Here is an 8,255-nt window from a genome sequence, read left to right as displayed (position 1 = left end):
GTTCTTTTGTGCCATCTTCAGCAGGCTCTAAAAGGATAAATGGAGTAATGGTACTAGTACTTCCCTGCCTCAGTCTAAATCCAGCATCTTAGGGGGGAAATGGAAACAAATCTCCTAGACGGACAGGAATTTGGAGCGGGACTCTGGCATAAACAATTGGCTCTTTAGAAGGGAGAAATTGAAGCTCTTATGTCTTTCTTAGTCACCTCGAGAATATCTGGGACAAATATTCAATGTCCATCCCCCTTCCCTGCCTCCTGTCCTCTGGAAGGGCATCTCTGTGGAGGGGTGTGCTTATTTCTGGTGTTAGAGAGCAAATAGGTCTAGTACTTCCCACGAGCCATTTACCCAGTCAAGGTATTAGTAATTTTGAATAGCAAGCTTTTAAAGAATCATAAAAAAATGTTACCAGAGCAGTGTCCTTATCCTTTTAATGTACAAAGCCTCATCTGTACAAAGCCTCATCTGTGTTCTTTATAGATGTTCATAGTTTAGCTGGAGTCATTTAGTGGTTAAGAGCTCAGGTTCTTCAGCAAGAAGTCCTGTCATCAGAGATATTTACTGGTCATGCCACCCAGCATCTAGGCAGCCCAACTGTTTTAATCACATCCTGGATTTCCTCAGTTAAATAATCCCTCCACTTGCATTCAAAAAGCACTGTGCTCTTGGCATTGGGCTTGGCCATTTAGCATGTAACACTGAGCAGTGTTAGGCTCATGACTTAATCAAAAGGGAGGGCTCCGAAGGGACTTTTCCTGGGACTGCAAGGTGAGGCAGTTGTGGTTTTCTGCTGGTCTTGGTTGAGCTTAACTATAGGGCTAGAACTTCTCGAGATAGACAGACAATGCAGCAGAAAAGACTATTTAAGAATATAGCCAGCAAACGGACATCTGAGTGAGGGTGGTGTATGAATTGCTTGTTAAGTTCCTTCTGCAGCTAGCCCTCACCTCTGCTTTTGGATGTGTTAATTATAGGAGCTTACAAATTTCTTTGTCCTTTGCTTGATTTTTACCAGGCTTTCTGCTACTTGACAAAGAATTAATGCTAACTAATATGACCTAATTCTAATCCCAGCTCAGTCTCTTTATTTTTGGTGACTTTGAACAAATGTTTATCTTCTCTTAACATTGCTCTTATATATATGAGAAAAAAAGCTACACCAAAATTATCTACTAGATCATTGTTTTTTTGAAGGTTAAGTGAAGCTGTGCTTGTTAAATTCTTAGAACATAGTAAATAGATCAATAGATATTAAACATTATTTTCAGGCAAAAGGTAAATTGTATCACAACTTTAATATCTAGGACAACATATCTTTGCGAATCTTTAAATTATGCATGCCCATCTTTTATCAGTTTTATGTAATTTCTTATATCATTGCAGTTCAAATCTCATTCTTTTTCTTTATGTTTCATGATGTCATAGCTGTTTTAGTCTCAATAATTGTGGTTATAATTTAAATCTAGAATGTCCCCCAAATGCTCATATGTTGATGGCTTGGTCCTCAACGTGGCAGTGTCCAGAGGTGGGGTTTTTGTGGGAGTGATTGGATCTGAGGGCTCTGATCTCATGATCCATTCATCTATGGGTTCATAATTGAATAGACCATCGGGAGATGTTGTTGACTGTAGGAGATGGGACTTAGTTGGAGGAAGCAGGTCACTGAGGGCATGCCTTTTCCCCAGTCCCTGATTCTCTCCTTCTGTGTTTCCTGGCTGCCATGAAGTAAGCAGTTTTCCTCTGTCCTGTTCTGCTACAATGTTCTGCCTTGCCACAAGATTAGAAGCAATGGAACCAGCTGACCATGGACTTAACCCTCTGAAACTGTGAGCCAAAATACCTGAGTTGTTAGTCTCAGGTATTTTGTCACAGCAATGAAAAGCTAGCAACTGATATTTCACTAATTTCTAGCATAACCCAATTTGATATAATGCTGAGCTTAATGGAAGTACGTGATGATAAAGAAATATACCAATAAAGAAGATGTGAAACATGAGATTTTGTAGACCAACATGGAAAGAAGTGATTATAGCAAATAATCAAAATTCACTATTCAAGTTTCATTTGGAAAAGATAAATTTCAACCTTGGTTCCTCTCTTTAGAAAATGTTAATAAAGGAAAACAAAGTGGTGGAGGTGTCTTCTCAGGGTTCTCTCTTCCCCCCTTTCTTGTCTGTCTCGATCAGATTTTATGTTTATACAGATGAGTCCCAGGTACGCCTCTCTACGCTTTTCCAGTATCCTGTGGTTTGTTCAATCATATCAGGTTTCCCCCAAATCTCTCCTGGCTCTTTTCATTTTTTTTTAATATGAATATTCCAGTAGCTTAGGCTCTAGGCTCAGACCGTAACTTTATCTTAGGCAGCCACACAATTGCCCATCCTGGATTTCATCTTCACTTCCACTGCCTCTTTTCAGTTCTCTGTGTCAGTGCCCTGTACTAGATACCAATTGCTGCTTGATATAAAATATCTCACTACCTTTTTTTTATATTCAGCCACTGCCTGTATCCATTCCCTTTTCTTCTCATCCCCTTTAAAATTTTTCTAATGTGGTACTGGGGATTGAGCCCAGGAACATTCTATCTCTGAGCTATACCCACAATCCTATTTTATTTATTAATTTTTCAACAGGGTCTCACTCAGCTGCAGAGGGCTTTACAAAGTTTCTCAGTCTGGCTGAGAACCTGTGATTCTCTTGTCTCAGCCTCCATAGTATTGAGATTATGGCTCTTATTTTCTCTTTTTAAATTTTTTTTTATTGGTGCATTATAGTCATACATCTCTCTGGGGTACAAGATGGTGGAAGCATACATGTACACATCACCCAGTTATCCCTTACTCGATTCCCTCCCCATTCCCTCTCCCTCCTTCTCATGCCTGGCTCTTCTTTTCTCTTTTAATATGCTGCTTCTGCAGTTCCCTAAAGGAACTTCAAAGGGAGAGGTAAAACTATCTTTGGAAGTGGTCCCCAAATTTGGATCTCATGGACCAATTAAATAAAAACCAGTGAGTCTAACGCAGTGGTGACTTTTTTTTATTTTTTTTTGCAAAGTACTTACATTAGAAATTTCCACTTTGCCATCCACTCTTATCATCCTTTCATAATTGAATTAGCATTTGATTCCAAATATAGGAAAGATATAATCTCAACATAAAGACCTTTAAATTGAGTACATTTTGTTATAAAAAAAACCCCACATGAATTGTCATTAATTTTCTCATTTTTTCCTGTCCAAAAATGTAGACTTGAACTGTCACTGGCTCATGAAGCTCTTTTGGGAATCACTGAGTCTGTACAATAAAATAAAAACTCTGAGCATAGCATTCAGGATCTGATATATATGGCCTAAAGGAAACATTAGTTTGTGCAGGAAAATGTTATTCTTTGTTTTTAAAGTACATTTTTGTAAACTCACCCTTCCATTTGCTTCCTTTTTTCTGAGTTTTAAGCTTCCTGATTTTGACTTCAAATCTTGACCCCTCAGCCATCCAACTTTTTTTTTTTTTTTTTTTTTACTGAAAACTAGCTCCCAGGCTGCCTTTCGTTCCTTAAGAGTAATTCTCCCATTCATACATAATCTCTCCTTTTGTCTGTGCTGCATTACACATGGAAGCTTCATTCCTGTCATATTCTACTTGCCATATGTTACCAGATTGCCAGATTGAGACTTATGCAGGGTCTACTCTATGGGCATGTCTTTTACCTCTTAATGCAGATGAGAGGAACTTGTATGGAACAAGTACATGATAGAAATCTTGGAAATTTGTGCAGAATTTGGGAATTTCAACTTTAGAGGAAATACAGTTTAAAGAAGATATAAAAAGAACACAGTATCAATGATTTAGTAACTAAAAACGATCCTGTGCCAAAGGAGTAACAGAATACAGGGCTGAAGAAGCCAGATATCTGATCCCAAAGAGCCAACAAAAAGCAGTGGGAGGAGGCACAGTCATCCTCCCAAAGGAAGGGCGAGTTTGGAATCCTGTGGCTATTTCTGTCTGGTTGGCACCGAATGATGTGAGCTAATGGTCACTGAGGAAATCCTAACAGGGAGGGAGGTGGCCGGATTTACCTTCACTGACTCACAGGCTGATATTCCTGTCTTGTATAGCTTTTTGATTAGGAGAAATGCCAAAGTAAGTATAGAAGGTAGACAGGGAGACAAATATAAGTCAAGCCGCAGGAAATGGGATTTAAGCAGAACAAAGCACAGAATTCTTTTCTGAATTTATTTGATTCTAATATATTTATTCCAAAATGAAAAGTACTTTTTAGTCTGACTTGGAAAGAGTTAGCAGGCTAAAGGAGGGTGAATGATTTTATTTTCTTAAATGTGATATTCCTTGACAGTACAGTGACATAAAGAAGTAGAAATAATAAAAAGGAAAACAAATGCAGGCTCATCTACCAAAAATAAATTCAGAGCTAAGATCCCTTTTGCTCTGGTACAAACAAGTGCAAGATTTTCAAACTGTCATTATGTTGAAATTCTGTTAGACTGGCAGGAAGGCCTACCTATCCATTATTCTATCTTTTCATTCATATATATATATATATATATATATATATATATATATCCATGTATCTATAATCTAGTTATTTGGTAAATGGCATGTACTTTCAGCCAACTTTTCAATCTCATGTTGAAATTCTATGACACCTGGAGCCTGCTATCCTGACTCAGCCTTCCAAATACTGGGATTACGGGCATACACCACTGTGCCTGGATTTAGACGTGTCATGACCTGACCAACCTGCTACTATAGAAAATGGAAGAATGAATCTGAGAAAAGCCACAGCAATTTTCTCAATGCTGTGGCTTTTCTCAATTCTCTATTGTGTGAGCAAAAAGCTGCATAATGTAATTATTTATAGGCTATAGTTTCAAAGCTATAGCATGCTTAATTGTGCTGGTGCAAAATAATGGCAGCGGGAATAACAATGAGTTGAGTAGGATCTGAACCACATCATAGACAACTAAAGTTCTAACAGAGCACATTTTTATAGAGGGTCCAGACCTCTATTTCTAGATGCCTCCTTTCTATTGAATCAAGAACCGGTACACACACACACACACACACACACACACACACACACCTCCCTCTGAATTCACATTTTTGCATAAAAGCAGAGCATGTTCCAGGCAATGTGAAGGCATCGATGCTGCTGACTGATGAATTATCTAGAGTCTAATCAGAGCTGTTATCTTCTCTAGTGACTTAGGGAGGAACCCATTGTTTACTTGATTTTCACTTCAGTTCTCTGACATGCACACTCCTGAGATCACCATTGTTAATCTAACTAGATAAATTAATATAAGCAATAAGAAAATCTTATGGATTTTTTTGGTGCTAGGAATTTAATCTAAAGGCATTCTACCTCTTAGCTACACTTCCAGCCTTTCTGTTTTGAAACTGGGTCTTGCTAGGTTGCTGAGGCTGGACTCGAACTTGTGATGCTCCTGTCTCAGCCTCCCAAGTACTGGGATTACAGGTATGTGCCACCATGCCCAACAAAATCTTGCCTCTTTATTGGTCCACATGGAGTTTTCAGAGATGTGTCTATGTAGTAGCATTAGAGTGAATTTGGAATAATTTTCTTCTGGTGAGGCACTGAGTTAACTATAAGGTAGTATGAGGAGTGAGGGAATATAAAGGGAGGAGGGTGGTCATGTCACATGATCAGTGCAGTAATTAAGAACTTCAGCACAGCTTATCAGACCAGCTGCCTGCATCCTTGTTTAGTTATCTTATTAAAGTTCCTCATTTACAAAAATTGGAACAGTACTGGATCTATTGTGATGAGGTTGATTTAAGAATTACTTGAGATGAGGGGCATGGAAGATCTTAAATGGCCAACTAATATTAGCACTTGCTGCTATTACTATGACTTGACAGTAGGCAAACCTATGGTGTCCACCGAGTCTTAAAGGAAATGAAACAAATGTACTTCTGATCTGTTATAATCTGAAACTACCTAGGGTAATTATAATAAGTAATTTGGTTTTCTGATTTAAGATTGCAAACAAAAACTAGTTTTTATTTTGGTATTATATCAGTGATAGAAAGACTTCATTTTTCTGAAATTCCTTTTTGTGGACTAAGAGATTATCCTTCATTTTTTTCTATGTAAGTCACACCCTCTATGGGTGTGAATGCAGTTGTTATTCTGAAGAATAGTTAACTGTTCTGGTAACAATATTCTTTACAAATTCACTAAAAGTAATTTTGAGAGAGTGGCACTGAAATCACACTATAAGTTTGTAAATGTTGAAGCATGTGGGGGGAACATCCATGTAATCAAACTGTTGAAAGAGTGGTATTGCATTAAAGAACAATGAGATTAGGCCTGGAGAGGAAGGATTCCTGCCTTGGGATGATGGCCTGGAACCCTGCTGTGGGACACAGGCCACAAGGGTTCAGAGTGTGGAATATAAATATCCGTATAGAGGCAACATAAACTTTTTTTGTGTGTGTGGCATTGAGGATGGAACACAGAAGCACTCTACCTCTGAGCTACACTCCCAACCCCATTTTACTTTTTTGTTTTAAACAGGGTTCACTAAATTGCTGACAGCCTCACTAAGTTGCTGAGGCTCGCTTTGAATCTGCTTCATCCTCACAAGTACTAGGAAAAGAGAAGTGTGCCCAGCTCATCATTAACTTTTTTTTTTTTTTTTTTTGGTGGTGCTAGGGTTCCTGGAAACCCATCTACCTTCAGGCCACGCTCCTAGACCTATTTTATATTTTTATTTGGAAACAGGGTCTCTTTTAAGCCAGTGAGGCTGGCTTCGAACCAGCGCGATCCTCCTGTCTCCGCCTCCCAAGCGCAGGGATTTACAAGCGTGCGCCACCACGCCCATCTCATCATTAACTTTTGAAGGAATGATCAGGCAAAGTTTTTGAAATTCTGTATATTTAGGAAATTCAATCATTTTATTTAATTAAGAAATTTAGAATCCAGAAAAGAAATGAGAAAAGAAAAAACAAAACTAAATTGAGTAAAATAAGAGTTACAGAAAGAGCAGAAAGCCCATCTTTCTCATTCTCCCAATCACCACGTATGTGACGGAGAGTTTGCCTAATTCTGTGAAAAACAACTTCTGGTAGAGGCTGGAGGTTGGATTTGTGGTTAAGGTTTGCCTTGGACTTGTGGATATGTTACTATGCAACATTTTATTAGAAAATGCCCTTTCTTATGAAATAAGTCAATTAAGGAAGGGCCAGACAAATAAACTACTGCCCTTGAGATTGGAAAAGGCTGCATTGAGTAGCATCTTCTAAGTGAAGGCATGGACACAGCCCTGATGGCTAATGAATTGCTTCCTTTCTCCCATACTGAAGACGAGTGCTTCAATTAGTGTCTGGGGCGGTTGCACAGAGACCTACAGTTTATGGCTTCTCTTTCTCAGATCCTAATAAGAGGCAAGAAATACTGGTTGCTGGTATGATCAATTTTCAACAAATTGATTATATCTTCTCTAATTATCACAACTACAATTGACACCACAGACAATTTAGAGAAAAAGCAAATTTAATCTTGAAAAATTTCTAGGTGCTTTTAAGACTACAGCATGCAGATCATAATAGCACAATGTCTGACAAAGCATTGTGGGAATCGCCATAGGAACCAGAGTGTTTTACATAGTCCTTAAAAGCTCTGACACATCTTTCAAAAGAGGAGCCTGTTCACAGCACCTGCTGTTAAGAGGTTTCGGTTCTTTGGTGTTTGTTATCTCTAGCACTTTTTGATCTTCTTATTTTAAGATTTGTTTCACTGGTGAGAGGAAAGGAGGTCCTTTTCTAATGATCAATAGTTTCATGGTTTGTCTCTGTCTTACACATGACAGTTGAGGTGAATGTGCGTGCTCCGTTGGTTTTTAGTATCCCTCTGGTTCATGACCCTGAGTACTAAGGTCTGACTAAAATGCTCCAGCCAGCTGAGGGATGGGTCTGGCATGGCAGAGGATGGCAGAAGAGTCCTATTATTCACACAAACATCCCCTTTGTGTTGAACTCCAGGTGGTTGAGAATTCTACAATATTCAAACCTACTTCTTCAATAGGGTAGAAAGCCAAGTGTCTTAATTTCCCAGAGGCCATGATTTAGAATTTCAAAAGGTATATTTGTTTCACCTGCTCCACTTCTGCAACTGGGCCTACAGGATCAGTTCTGCTCTCCTGTGAATTCCAAGAATCTTGTAACAAAAGGTAAATATTTTTCTGGGAGGAAGTAAATAAACATAACAAATCT

Source organism: Muscardinus avellanarius (assembly GCF_963383645.1).
Source record: "Muscardinus avellanarius genome assembly, chromosome: 1".
NCBI lineage: Eukaryota > Metazoa > Chordata > Mammalia > Rodentia > Gliridae > Muscardinus > Muscardinus avellanarius.
This window is presented reverse-complemented; position numbering follows the sequence as displayed.